The following is a 16,446-nucleotide window of genomic DNA, read 5'->3' on the forward strand; positions in this document are numbered from 1 at the left end:
ATTATTTCTCTTTTTCAAAACGGATAACAAATAAGAAAAGAGAGAAAGGAAAGTAAGAAAAACATCACTTTTGGATTTTGAAAAATATTGGTTCAATTCCTGAACGTGATTTTATTAATCACTTGTAGTCATATATATATATATCGTTAATTTTGTTTATAAATGAGTTACTTCTTCATTAAGCATTAAAATGCACACATTCAATTCCTCATAATGTTATTTATTTGTTTCACTAGTTATTTTTTGAAAACATTAGGTTTTCAGAAAACTTACAAATTGATCAGCTAATTATATGAATTACGACACAGTAGTTTTCAATGTTCCTAAATTTTTAAAAATGTATCTCGTCTTTTAATTCTATTTTATGTCTACACGAGTGTGTTTTTCAGAGATGGTTTGTTTGATAAATTAAAAGTCAATATAAGGTAAACTGTAGGCCTAGTTTACAACAATTATGTTGGAATAGTAGTGGCATTAAAATATTTTTAGCATTTAATAACTTAATTTGTTTTCCTTTCAGTATATTTTGTCTTAATCTCTCGGAAAATTACGTGGGTAATTATGTTTTAAATATTAGGCAGGTGGAGAACCTATAACTCGATATACTATTCTCGGTTCAATGTCTTACATCTTATGTGAATATATCCGTATTTGATGCAATATATGATTATTTTCTGGAAGGGTTTCAAATTATCATTTTCAAATCATCTTCACTGTGTGGAGATATAATAAGCTAACTATTCAGGTTACTTACTCGTCCACTGATTTATAAAACATTCAATGCTTGTTAAAAATCACAACAGTGGGAAGTTTTCTTACTTTTCCATGAGAGGTGATTTATATAGTCCTCTGATTACAAAGAAGTTGTTTTATGATAAATTCTTTAAAAAAATTATATACAATATGGTGTATGTTACTGTAGTCTTTTCCACAATCTCTTCAATGGTCAGAGTTAAAACCAGACAAAAAGAAGATGTCAACACACCATTTTTCTTTAAAGAATACGACTTAGGGTATCGTTTTTTTTTTTTTTTTTTCCAAAATATAACAGCCCATCTCAGTATTTGGAGTGGGAATTGGTCAGTAAACAAGGAATGAATTTAAACCTTTTAATGTTAAGAAAAGTTCCTCGATTATTTTGAAACATAGCGTATGGTTTGCAAGCATTGGACTCCTACTCTCATGATTTAAGGTTGAAATTATCAGAAGTATAAGGTGGACTTCGCCTTAGCTTGCTTCAACTTTGGTCTTTTCCATGAAACAAGGTTCTTTTGGTTTAGATTGACGCCATCAAGAAGCAAAGGGACAATTTAATCGCAACTTTAAGATTATATTTCAAGATAACTTTTCTAGAAATATGGTTTTCAAGATCTAAGGTCTGTGTTTTCTTGTAAGGTTAAGCATTGCTCCAGTTGGTTCAGATTGAAATTGATGGAGGATAAGGCAACAAAACTAAAATAAGATTGAATGAAAAAATTCACTTGGCTCTATAATGAATAAAACTAGGTCTACTGAATAACTTATTAGTTAAATCGATAATCCAAACAAGGATATGAACCACACTTGTATGAAATTGGTTTAAGAAGTTCATCGATTCTCTAGGAACATACGCAATTTCCTATGTAGAAAAAACATTAGACGAAGACATTCCAACTAGTATTCGCTGTAATTTTAGAGTAATGTTGTTAATGACAACTGAATCAAAAATATTTTCAGTTCTGGTACCCGAATCTAAATACATGTTTTAGTCCGGTTGGTTCCGCATTTTAGCAAATCGGTTCTATTCCAATCGATAACTGTAATACATATTGACATATCGGTTCTGTTCCTAAATACGAAAAACCCATATTACTTGGATTCCGATTCTGAGGCATAAATAAACATTTCTATTCGGTACGGTTCTAGAAACGGAAACAAATTTTGACATATCGGCTCTCTTCACAGCATCGAAAACCATAGTAACTAGGTTCCGGTATCGGAACCTAAATAAAAGTTTATATGATGCTGTTATGGGAACATAACCTAAATACATTTGGACGCATCTGTTCCCTCCTCGAGCTATGCCGCAGAGTTACGGTTCTTTATTAGCATTACGGAGTATTCAGCGAATATGATCAAGTAATATCAGGGAGCATTCGAGAGCTTTTCCACCTCTCCCCTCTGATCTAGTTTCTAACGCAGTAACTTTTGATGCATGTGCATGTGGTTCCATCTTCGATTCCTGAGAGGTAAACATAAAAATTTGAACGCATTACGGCAGTTCAGATTACACCTGATTGTCAGTACACTTGGCTGCACATTGATGCAGCCTCAATGTTGGAATGCAATGCTAAACTTACTTAAACAAGGAAATAAAATTCCACTCCCCCTCTCTCAATTTCACTTTTCTGTATCTCCATATTTACCCTCTGTTAGTGGGAATACAGAGTAATCCTTTGCAATGTGAGGGGAGGGGAAAAGACGTAGTTACGTGAAAAACGTTATCTGGATGACCGTTTTGAACTTATCCGTCATAGTTCATTATGCATGTCATAAGAAAACTCAATTATGTGGTGTTGACTTATTGTAACTCGAATTTGGTTTTGGCGATTTTATATACGTCGAAAAATGCTACGCTATGTTGTTCGTTTGACTGATATTCACTTGAGTGATGGTACAAAGTTACAAACAGTCGACTAAATAAATGACAGGGGAACTAGTACAAACTTTGTCACTAGAGGGGCCGATGACTGAATTATTTCATAAGAAAATACTCTGAATACAATCATTTGTTTGCCTGAAACAAAGAACCCCTGGCTATAGGTATAATGAACCTTGTTTGTGATTTCTTTTCCGTTTTCGTTTGATTTTAGAGAAAGGGTGATTTTATGGTATGGTACGTGGTATTCCTTTGGCTAGGGTGTAGAAAAATTGGACTATATTTATTAATTACTAAGTTTACGCGTAAAGAAATAATTGTGATATCATCAGTGTCGAAACTCGTTACTACAAATCCATCTTAGTAAAGACACGTCATGAAACGTTGTTTAGTTAGTAAAACTGGATTTTGGAATCCCTTTCAGAGCTGAGGGTATATGAGACGTTGACCTGCAGGTTAATGTGAGATTCGTATCTTGTTAGCTCCTCACAGCGCAACATGTTCAAATGTTGTCATAGTTCTTAGCTACAAACAGTAGCGCGCTTACTCTGTGATTAGTGGTGTATTTAGGGGATGGCTATCGGCATCAAGCAGCCCCAGAGAAATAAATTTGTTATATGCACAAGTTCATTAAAATTTGTCGGCACCCAAGAGGAAAAATATAAGTGCTTATTAAGATATTTCGAGTTCGCAGAACCGTTTGTTACACCGAAACATAACAGTAAATTTTACCCAGTTATACCCAGGAACAGTAACTATTATTTTAACCATCTTTGATTTTAGAAATTCTTACAGCTACAAAGATAAACATATGATACTCAACAGAACAAGGTATAAACGTTTGTTCTTTAACCTCAAAGGCTCTGGTAACAAGTACGACAACTGTGTTCATATATATACAGAGTTGTCCAAAAGTAAGTATAATGTCCCGTACTGATGGGTCATGACATTTCATATCATTTACATATTGCTATCCATACAGGTATTGACTTAGTTTCTCCCTTATCTGTTCTTAATTTATTTTCACTTATACCTTAAGCTCGGAACAAAACGAAGCAAATAAATTCATTATCTTAAAAAAAAAATAAAATGTCATACTTGATAGATGCAGGTCTGTATATCTATTTTGGGCCATTCTGTATCTATCTACCTATCTATCTATCTATCTATCTATATATATATATATATATATATATATATATATATATATATATATATACGATACAGGGCCGGATTTAGGGGGTGCAAAGGTGCATGCGCATCCCCCTTCGTTATAAATATACACTATCTAAAATGAGAAACTAGCAGTGAAAATAGCAACACATTCTGACACTTTCTGCCATTATGTTTCCGTTTGGAGCTTAAAAGAAAGCAGAGCTTTGCAAAATCAATAGTTCAAGTTGATTTTCCGAAGGTTGAAGAAAAAGGATTCACCAAGCGAAACAATATAACATTAGTCAAGTAGGGAAGAAACAGAATCCGGGAGGAGAGAACATTTTTTCTTCCATATCACTTGCGATCCTCTTTAAAATACTCCCATCCCCCGTTTTACGTTTCAGTGTTGTCAGGGATAATGAATATTGTCACATGTCACTTTGAAGAGTTTCAGTATGATTGGTTATTTTGGTACATATTTGTGCACCCCCTTCAGATAATCCGGCCTTGTATATATGTATACTGATCGCCAGTTGAATTAGAGACAGTTGCAGAAACTTCCCTGCAGAGGCTTCACCAGTGCATGTGAATGAAACACATCGTACGTGTACTGTTGCCAGGTTCTTCCTCTCTCGATATTCGTGTCAGTGCAATATGTGATGGGGAAGAAGAAGGACCTGAGTGCATTTGACCCTGGTCAAATCGTAGGTGCGACACGAGTGGGTGGCTTGATTTCGAAAGTGGCTGCCTCACACGGATTTTCAAACGGAACTGTGTCAAGATTGTATCATGAGTACCAGGCTTCCGGTAAAACCACACCCGCACGGTCAAACTGCCACGGTCAGGGGCGTGTTGATGTCAGGAAAAGCGCCGAATAGCCCGCGTCGTAACAACCGATAGACGGGCCACAGTCTGTCAACTTGCAGAGAGGTTCAATGCAAGATAACAAAGCCGTGTTAGGGGTCACACAATCCACAATTCCCCACTCGCGTTGGAGTACAGGAGCCATGGACCCACGTGAGTACTCCTTATAACCACACAACACGGAAACAACGTCCAGCATGGGCAAAGAAACAACACCATTGAACAGTGGAAATGTGGAAAAAGGTTGTCCGGACAGATGAGTTACGTTTAACATTGGTACGGTGCCGATGAACGGGTACGGGTCCACACGAAGCAATGGACTCATCGAGCCAGCAGGGAATTGTGGAGGTCGCTGTAGTGGTATTCTCACCTGGAGCATTTTTACGTGGACTGGAATTGATACCACAACACATATGATACGGTCCCTCACGGGTGAACGCTACCGCGATATTCTGGATGACCATGTCCTGTTATTTGGTCAGCTGCAACATCCAGATTGTGACTTCATCTTTCAAGAGGACAAACAGCCGGCGCACTGCCCTAGGATGGCAGCAAAGTGGTTTGATGAGCATTCCTCTGATCTGGCAACACTTCCCTGGCCATCACGGTCACCGGACCTCAATCCAATTGAACACATGTGAGACGCCATGGAACAACGCCTTCGTACTGTGAGCCCTCTTAAGACCAACCTGAGGACTCTGTGTGAGACTTTGCAGCACATATGGATTGAGATGCTACAACAATACTTCAGGCGCCTCGTAGAGTCAACCTCGCGGCGGTAGCTGCCGTTATCAGAGCGAAAGGTGATGCTACACGGCATTAGGTAAGTGTCTAATGTAACTGGTGATGAGTGTATATATTATATCTTACACATATAAAGTATAAATAAGTGCGTGTTCCTCTCGTCGTTCATGACGCTGCCCCAGAAATCGCGACACATCACATCTCAAAAATTAAAACTATTTTAAAAGTTACTCAGTAGCATTAACCAACTTCCATTACGGTACTGTTCTTGTTTACTTTTCCTTTTTAAGTTTTATTTCTTTCTTTCTTCCTTTTTTTCTTTCTTTATTTATTTTTGTACAAATTCTAGTTTCGAACGTTTTAAACTTGTCAAACGTTTTCCTCTACGATTCAAAAATAGAAAGAAATTTCTGCATCATAACTTCTTTGGGGCACACTGCTTGTATAATCCCAAATCGTGAAACTCAAGAGCCTATCACCATATTCTAGTAGTTAGAACGTTTAACTTTTGGTTAGAAGATTTCAGGTTCGATTCCCGGTAGAAGAACACAGAAGTTAATTTTATCACCATTCACTTTTATAAATTCCTTACTTTTAAATGGCATAATCATTAGACGTTAAACTGAAATGTTCCACTTCGATTTTTTCATGAAATTCAACAAAATAAATAGTAATAAATAAGCCGATTTTCTACCTCGGCAATCCTGGTAAAAATTCTCTTTCACGATAAAATTCCCTTTTGATTGATAATTCAGTCTATTTATTTATTTTTTATTATTATTATTATTATTATTATTATTATTATTATTATTATTATTATTATTATTATTATTATTATTATTTTTATTTATTTATTTTTTTTTTTTTTTTTGCTGTGAAAGATTTAAGCTTAATTCGGGAGCGATTAAGTCCATTATCTAGCGTCTACTGCATATACAATCTCAACTCTCACATAAGTTTCACTGGTTGCAGAACGCTAGGCGTTACGTATGGCAAGATAGCTCCAGACTTTAGAAAATTGAAACAATGACTAGGTCATTCGTTTGTACTACATTTGTAACGTTTGTATCGAAAATATTTTCGTTTGTGCCATTATCCTTATAGGGTTACTTGAGAGATCAACTGGGGGGCTATCATGGCGCCAAGATAACCCTTCTATCACAGCACAAAAAATTGAAATACACCATTCGAAAGCAAATCGTTTGTACCGTTTGTACCAAAAAAAGTTTTGTTTGTACCCTGATCAGGGTGCGAAATCCTAGGGGGGACGGGGAGAATTTCCCCCCACCAAAAATTTTATGCTTGCATTTCCCTCCCACCAAAATTTTTTAGGGGGGACACCTTAATATGAAAATATAAGTGTAATGAAAATTTTCAGACAAACAATTTTAAATGTATGCCTGCTTAAAAAAAAAAAAAAAAAAGTATTTTAGTTATAACGATATGAAGATCTTTATCCTCTGACGTAGACTTTGAGTTATCCAAAAGAAAATAAAAGTTCCTTAGCTCTCTTCATGAATTTTCATGAATAAAAGTAATTTTCCGTTTTTATTGTTAGGATGTATTGTGCATATTTATTATTATTAAGATATATTAGTCAATCTGTGTTTCAAAATAGGATAAAACGTTTATCAAAATTTTTGACATTTGTGTCTATTATAGAAGTTTTTTCTTTGTTTTGCTAACCCAGTTACTATTTATACAGTACTTACTATTCTATTACTATAATGTTCAATCGGAGTTCAAGGGAGACATTTTCGCTTACTGTGTCACATTGTTCTGGTTTTGCTGTAAAACTGGTTACTGTATTTGAGTTATAATATCCCCGATTCTCCTTTTGAAACATTGTGAATTTGAAATTATCTGGTCAACTCCCGTTTCATGCTCTCTCGGAATCATGTTTTAATTGACGATGATCAAAAGGCACAGTGGTCACAGGCCACAATAATAGACTTTATTCCCAATAAACAGGGTTGTAGTGCCAAATTTATCTGTGTTGGAGCGCTTGCTGACAGAAAAGAGAACCAGAAATATAGACCCTAATTTAAGCATAGACCCAAAACTGAAATCAAATTATGAATGTTTATTTTAATATTATATAGTGAAACAGTACATAATAGAAACAGCCGTACCATAGCACAATGCTTTCCTTGTTCTGTACTGGAGCGTCTCTCCTCTCTCAAAACATGTGCCAATAACCATCATATTCACAATAGATTAATTAAAAATTATTACAGAACGATTTATATTTCAGTAATGTAGTGTGTTATTGGTTTGGGCTGATTTGTGTTTAGTGTCCCTCTCCAGCACCCAAGCTGAATGGGACAGCACCTAGTGTTTAAAGTGGTTTCAGAACTACTACTCAATTTACATTCGAGATCTTTGAGTTTTACGTCCCACGATTATACTGGCTATACTAAAGGAGACAATGATGATAAGAAATGAATGAAGTGGGAGGAAACGAGAGAACCCCGATAAAACCCACGCACACTGGGTTTATCCACCGCAAAGTTCACTTGTCGGGAGCTGGTATCGAACCCGGGACCCCATGTACCAGAGGCGAACCGGTACCCGGGACCCCACGTGGACCTCCATTTTAAGGCAAATTAAAACCATCGTAATGTACACATTTCATGTCTACGAAGAAATAAATACTTAGCGAAGAAACGGGAATTTCATAAATGATAATAATAAAAACTATACTCTGACTCTACAGCTTATGGAGATCTATGACTAGCCAGGTGGAGCGCATCAACTTCGTAGGTCTAATGCTTGATTAGCACATCGGTTCTCAGGCGCCATTATTTCTGACTTCTAGATCTCACACCGCTATTTTCGTGAATGCAGTCCTCCATATGATGGTAAACACAAGGGAACTGTGCTCCCGCAGGAGTCTAACCCTGGACCGTACGCACCGAAGTGTATATTAAATGCAGTAGATAAGTATACCAATTTAGGTTAAATGAATAAATAACATTATTAAAGTATTTTACGAGGAGCATTCAATAAGTAAAGAGACAAATTGCTATAGCTCAATAAAGATTTATTTCAATCTTTCAAAACTAAGGCTATTTTTCAATATAATCACCCTTTACAGTTATGCATTTCTCCCATATTTCCTGCAGCTTCCTAATTCCCTTGGCGAAGAAATCTTTCGATTTACCCCGAAGCCACCTTTGCACCGCTGCCTTAACTTCCTCATTGTTAGCAAATCTTTTTCCACGTAGGGCGTCTTTGAGTGGTCCAAACAGGTAAAATTCAGATGGGGCGAGGTCTGGGCTGTAGGCAGGATGAGGTAAGACCTCCAAACCCAATTCTTGAAGCTTATCTCAGGTCAGCTGCGCTGTATGAGGGCGGGCGTTATCGTGATGAAGAATGACTCCTTTTGACAAGAGTCCACGGCGTTTGCTCCTGATAGCTGGTTTAACTTTGTGTTGTAGCATCTCAGAATAGTATAGGCTATTGATAGTTCGCTGATTTTCAAGGAAATCGCAATAGATTGGACCCTGTGAGTCCCAAAAGATGGTCAGCAGCACTTTACAAGCGGAAGGTTGAACCTTGAATTTTTTGCGAACTGGAGAGCTAGTGTGTTTCCACTCCATACTCTGCCTTTTGGTCTCAGGGTCGTAGTGATGGATCCAGGCCTCGTCACAAGTCACTATTCTTTCAAAAAAAAAAAAAGCGTCTCCTTCAATCAAACTTCGTTGCGTTAAGGCTTGACAAATGGAAAGCCTTGATTCTTTATGAGCGTCAGTAAGCTGTCTGGGAACCCACCTGGCACACGTTTTTCTGTACTTTAAAATGTTCCTAATGACATTGTGAACAGTTCCAAAACTTACTTGAACTTCCTCAGCTATCATTTCAACAGTAATTCTTCTGTTATCACGAATAAGTCCATCAATCCTCGATTCCAACGAAGAACCAGAAACTTCCACTGGACGTCCACATCGGGGTTCATCACCTACACTTGTTCGGCCACTTTTAAACTGATCAACCCACTTGTACACATTCGCACGGTTCATACAACTGTTACCGTACTGTCTCAACATTCGAGAAAAAATTTCACTTGGCTTTACACCTTCTGCGACTAAAAACCTAATGACTGAGCGCTGTTCTTCTAAGGTGCAATCTTCTAGAGGACTTGCCATGATGAATTGATATTTTTGAAGTTATGTTGACATAAAATTACGAAACAGCAGGTCAGAGCATATCCCAAGGTTGCCAGCTAACACCCCTGAAAAAAAAATGATTAGTGTTAAAAATATAGACTTTGTCTCTTTACTTATTGAATGATCCTCGTAAATAACAATGACGACTAGTTTAAATATTCACTTATGTTATTATTATTATTATTATTATTATTATTATTATTATTATTATTATTATTATTATTATTATTATTAATAATAATAATAACATAAGTGAATATTTAAACTTTTTGATCCCCCACTTCATTTGTGAAGCACAGTGAGGCATTAGTGTGGATCACTGAACTTCTTCCCTCCCACCATTTTCAAGCAATTTCGTACCCTGACCCTGATGGTTTTCGAGAAACAAGGGATGACATTTGGGGGGGCTATCTTGCCACCAAGACAACAACCCCGTATCACAGCACAAAAAATTGAAATACACCATTCGAAAGCAAATCGTTTGTACCGCTTGTGCCGAAAAATGTTTATTTCTACCCTGGTAGTTTTTGAGAAAGAGGGGATGACATTCTTACATCTAAAAGCAAATTATTTAATCGAAGAATTAATGGCGAAACAATTCAGGTTTAAGAGGATATTGGTTTGTTACTGTTACATAAAATATAAATGTTCCGAAATATATTTTTAACAGAAGTTGGAAAAAGCACAGCAACGAGTAGCTGAGTGTTTGTGACTAGTGAACGCAGAAAATAGTATCTTAGGTCCGTTTATGAGTACCACAATACGAGGATTTAAGATGTATAATGACGTTTCAGTGAGTTTTCTTTTCATCATATTCATTGTAGTTTTTCAATTCGATAATTTATTTCATTTGTTTTCTTTTCTTGCTCGCTGCATTGGATATTCGTCTTCATCACCTTACAGCGAGGATTACCAGATTTGAGCAGAGTCCACTGTGAACGCTGTAAACAGCAACGTGTACTTGACGTCAATGACTCTGTAGAATACGAGAAAGTTAATTTGAGTTGTTAACTAAACGAAAAAGATACTGAAACACAAGTAATGCCTATACAGAGAAAATTGAGGTCATACTTGTAGAACACGCGAAAAACATTTTTAAACCATTTTGGGTTTGTAATATATTAAACTTTACGATTTGTAACACTCCTCTTAATACTTTTCTTTGAAACGTATTATATGAGAAACATAAATTGTAATTAAAGAAATTAATATTGTTCTGAGAGACGCGTTTTAATTAAATATTTAAATTATTTCACACATACTGCATGATAGTCTATATGTTATCTAACACGCACCCTTGCAGCACAAAATCTTTATAAAACAATACAAACTTAAGAAACGTAAATACTTCTAATTATTACTATTGATAGTAATAATAAGAAGAAGAAGGAAAAGAAGAACAAGGACAAGAACAACAAGAAACAAGAAGATATGGAGGAGGAGGATCCAGGCCAAATTAGGGACAACAGGAAATAACAGTAGACACTCCATTATTCTAAACTATGCTTACAGAAATGAACGTTAAGTCTTGCCTCATTTCCGAGTGATACACGGTTCGAATTTCGAGGCCAAACATCATAGCCGTAACTAGAGGGGGCCCTGAACCCTAGGCAACTAGCACTGTTTTTCCCGTAAAGCACCGTTGGACATCTCAAAGAGAACTTTGAGAAGAACAATAAGAATACTAAGGTGTGATTAAGTTATCTTCATTATTTACAAGGGGGTCGCGGTGGCTCAGTGGTAGAGCGTTCACCTTTGGTGCTTAGGGTCTCGGGTTCAAACCCAGCTCCCGCCAAGTGAACTTTGTGGTGGACAAACACCGTGTGCATGGGTTTTCTTGGGGTTCTCCCGTTTCCTCCCACTTTCTTCATTCCACCATTTCATTCATTACTCATCTTCACCGTCTCCCTTAGCCTAACCGGCATAATCGTGGGACGTAAAGCTCAAAAATTTCATTTCATTTCCTTTTCATTATTTACATACTATTTCAATGTCCGTTCATCACACTGGAAGACAAGATTTATGAGAAATGTTTGAATCCCTCTCCTCTTGAGAATGATTGTTTTCATGAAAGGGTAATGATAAAAATACAGTAGATACTCTACTTTGGCATAAATATTAAAACACCCTATCCCCATAGAATATGCCTTTAATCAAATAGATATAATTACTTAACCTAGCTTGATACTATCTATTTGCCAGAAGTCACCTGAAATGGATCAGACGTTTTCCCGACCCCGAAAACTATAAATTCAACTCAAAACTCAGTAATTTTTGACACTATATTTTTCATCTACTTCACCCTATTTCAGGGATGCTCAGGACAATGGATTCGACACTAATATCTGTCATTCACAATTATTTATACATGTTATAATTTTCTTTTTTATTTTGTTAATGACTTTATTTACAATATTTTTGTATATTAAGCTTTAAAATTCAGTCGTAACTACTGTAACACACATTGTGTTGAAAACAAAGTAAATACGTAATTTACCACTGCAATGTTTTACAATCTTGCCATGATAGAAAATAAATTTGACAGTTTTTTTCTTTTTAATTCTACTTTAAGAGCCATCCAGTGAACGATGCATGAATTATGTGCTATACTTGTGATAAACTGTACAAGATATGACCGTACTTCGTACAGTTTGACAATTACAGAGTTGACAAAGTAACAAACAATATTTTGAGTCTTGAAATACAATAGAAGTACAACAGCAGTACATAGCATTAATATGACAAAAATTTCTTTTCTTTTCTTTTCTTTTCTTTCTTGTTTTGGAGTTCCACATAATATTTTTATTTTGTGAGTGACTTTTAGACCTTGTTCTAAGATGTAGGTGACGGCACTTTGAATTCCGCAGTCTAGAGACTATCAATAATATTCTTGGTTGTATTAACTTTAAAAAACATTAATTTTAAATTATAATTACATCTCCTCCAGATACTAAAAGGAGTTGAATTTGAACTAAAATGATATATGAAATGTCACTCTTTATCTAAGAGACTTCAGAAACTACGGATTTGACACTAATATAGGTCGTTTCCAGCGGCGTGCCGTCAAGGGGACTAGGGGACTAGGCTAGTCCCCTGGCATTTTAATTAAAGTATTTTGTGATAAATATATACCAAAGAAAACGAAAACATTGTTTGTAATTCTCTATTTTCGTAAAATAACACTATTTCAATTGTTCTGACACAACTTTAGTCAGCGCTCGTGTGCTGGGTGCGACAAAGTGGAGATCGGAAACGTTCGGGGTTTAATCGGCTTTTCTCGGGGAAGGGAACAGGGTCCAGCCAGCTAGTCCTCATATTATTATTTTGTCTAAGTTCTAAGCACGGGCGTTCTGTCGTAAGCGAATTTAATGCTGGTTTGGTTTTTACAGTTAATAGTTTTAACGCTATTAACTTTACAGTATTAATCTTGACACTTTAAGAGATCTAGTGAAGTGTGAACTTTTTAGATTGTCAATATATTTTGAAAATGACTCAAAGAATAAAGTATGGAAGGGGACTCGTTTGAGAAACCGAGTCCCTTGCAGCAAAGCGATGGCGCAAGCAGTGATATTACTTCAATTGGTACAGGAGATAGTAGGGGTGGGGATCGGCCGTTTCAGTGTTGTATTCTGGACCAATTATTCATGGTATCATTTGGATTCCTTAATTTTCAAGAAAAGCAACAAATAATAACCAGTGGTAGAACAACTCCAAGCATTTCCATTTAGACAAAAATGAAAGATTATATACATAATATCAAAACGGATTATTTTGCTTCTTCGAAATAGTTAACTGCATGTAAGACAAGAAACAAACTGTATTGCTGGCCTTGTATTCTGTTTCACATAGAAAAGGACGTGTGGAACAATGATGGCTTTTGTGACATGAACAATTTTTCACAATCCCAAGTTGCTCCAAGAAAAATGTTATTCACACCTGTCCACAATAACTAAATTGAAAACTTTCGGGAAACCAGAATTGATTTTCAATTGAGCAAGCAATGCAGAAGTTGATTCAAACCGAGAACTAATGAACCGATTGATTTATTCCTCTTGTTTTAAGACTAAACAAGAGTTATCATTTAGAGGTCATAACGAACAGGAAGATTCTGTCACTTAGGGAAATTATATTGAAGTAATTCAGTTACTTTCTAAGTACGACATTAAACGGACTTGCAGGTGCGCCTGAAGAAAATTTTCTAGGGAGGGGTCCATCTCCATGGTTGCTATGTTGCGTCTGGTATTTCTGGTATTTAATATACGTGGTTTGCTATATTACGTATACATTTTCGTGAGCCAGAGGAAGGTCCGGGCCACACCCTGCCCTCTCGTTCGGGCGCCCATGTTGACTTGTCATATTCACAGCATGGGAGTGTTTAAAGGAACATCAAACAAAATTCAGAATTATATTATTAAATGTGTTGGTGAGTAATTCTGAATAAAATTAAGTCAGAAATAAACAATACACTTCTTACAGCAATAATGTTGGACAAAACTACGGACATTGCAAAGATCTCTCAACATTCAATCGATACGTGAAAGACGGCAATTCATGAAAGATTTATTTGTTTTGCAAATGTTACTAGTGATTGCACTGCGACTGCTTTAAGTGAGCATGCTTTCCAAATTCTCTCTCATTTTAATTGTAAGCAAAAGCTTGTAGCACTAGGCTATGGATGGAGCTACCACATTTTCTGGACATTTGAACGGTTTACGATCTTTTGTGAAAAGGTGTTTGAGTGCACTCACCAAACACTGCTATCATCACAGACTCAATCTCGTTGTTCCACAGTCTGTTAATCACATCAAGGAATGTAAAATATTTTTTAGAATAAGTGGCATTCCAAATTTCTTTTCATATTCATCGAAACGCTGTAACGCGCTTGCTGAACCAGAAGTAACTAAGCGATTTCCAACGGTTGCCACTATAAGATGGAATTACAATTCCAAAATTGTAAATGCAGTAAATGAAAATCAAATAGAACTTTTACGGTGTTCTGAGAACATTGTAGAAGATTCAGATAATTGCGACACCGAAGCTTTCATGACTACAAAAAAGAAAAAAAGAAAAAATGTGTGAGTTGTCATTGAAGGATTTCGATTTTGCATTTCTACTAAAAGTTTTCAGTCATTTTTTTTTTCGCGCACGGATATACTATTCAACATTCTTTAAAGTAAAACCTTGGATGTGAAATATTGCATCCAAAAAGTACAAAAGATGGTATCTCAACTTAGAAATGCAAGAAACGATTTTGAAGACTTATAGAAAAGTAGAATTGGATGACAACGGGAACCTTCTAATAAAAGACGCAAAGTAGATGACTCAACAGATTCATAAATTAAATACGTGCGTCTCTTCAATTACATTATTGATACTGTGATTTCAAGATCTCAGTGAGTTACAATTTCTTAAGTTGTTAAATTTAAAGAATTTTCAGTGCTTGAAATCTCGATTTCCTGATTGCTTGTTTTTGACCCTTAAATCAATTTACGGGAGTTTTTTTTTTTTTTTAATTTTAACAATTTGCGGAGTGAATTAATATAGGTTTACAGACTCTTAGATTTTTCAAATAAAACTGTGACTGAAATTATCCACTTCTTGAAAGAAAGAGGCTTGGTTGAAGAAGCGTTTACAGAAACATATAAATTGTGTTATTTGGTGTCAACAATACTACTCAGGACCTCCACTCTACAGCACACATTCTCTTCGAAACTAGTCCCCTGTGAGAAAAGTCACGGCACGCCACTGGTCGTTTCTTATTATTATGTCTGTCCCCACTCCCCCCTAAGGGTGCTCAGGGTATCCTACTACCACTAGGAACTGAATTTGAACTTAAACGGCATCAGAACTGCCACGAATTAACTTGGAGATGTGATAAAGTAATAATTTGACACTGACATTGGTCGTTTTCGATATTTTTACATATTACTATTTCCCTCTCTGGTTGCTATTAAGGACTTAAGTTGGATTTAAACGGCATCACAAGAGTCGCTATTTATCTAAGCAACACCAAAAGCTGGGAATTTAACATTAATGTCAGGTGTTTTTTGCTCATTTTATGTCTCCACTTCTCCTCCCTCAAGGAGTGCTAAGGGAATCTTATCTCAAGTGGGGGCTGACTTCGGAGTAAAAGGGGACCGAAACTGTCATCAATTAACTTAGTTATTATTATTTAGTATTTCATTATTTTTACATGTCTCTCCCCATAGGAGTAATAATACGGGCTGAATTTGGATTTGAGCGGTAGCGAAAGTGTCGCTGTTCATCTCAAAGACCCTGAAAACTACGGATTCTACACTAATATATATGGTTTTCGAATATTTTTATATGGTAAATATAAAAATAGATTTTGTAGAGCTCCTTCTTCCCTAGGTGCAGTAGAGCTGAATTTGGACTTAAAGGACATTGTCGCCTATCAGCTCATAGACGCCTAAAAGTATAAATCCGACAGTAATATCGGTCATATTCTATCACTTTTATTTGTTTTCCCTTCTCCTACTTAGTCTGACCCTGACAGTACTCCTTTCCAGACCGTAAGTAACATTGTACCAAGTATGGTTAAAATTTCTCCAGGCTTTCCAGTCATGTGTTGGAACCTACATATATATATATATATATATATAGAAAGAGAGAGAGAGAGAGAGAGAGAGAGAGATACAAAAAAGCCGGCTTTTTTGAATCGATGGTTTTTTGCACATAAAAAGCCGGCTTTTTTGGGGAAAAAACGAGAATTTTGGAAATTTTGGCTTTTTTCATTTTCATGATTTTTCTATCTAAATAGCTTTCTTATAGTATATTCTATAGTTAGATAAGAATTCTATGACCTAAATGCCATATTTCGCTCTAAAATTCACCATCAAGATACATGGAGCACAT

Source organism: Thermobia domestica, chromosome 2 (genome assembly GCF_964235325.1).
Source record: "Thermobia domestica chromosome 2, izTheDome1.hap1.1, whole genome shotgun sequence".
Classification (NCBI taxonomy): domain Eukaryota; kingdom Metazoa; phylum Arthropoda; class Insecta; order Zygentoma; family Lepismatidae; genus Thermobia; species Thermobia domestica.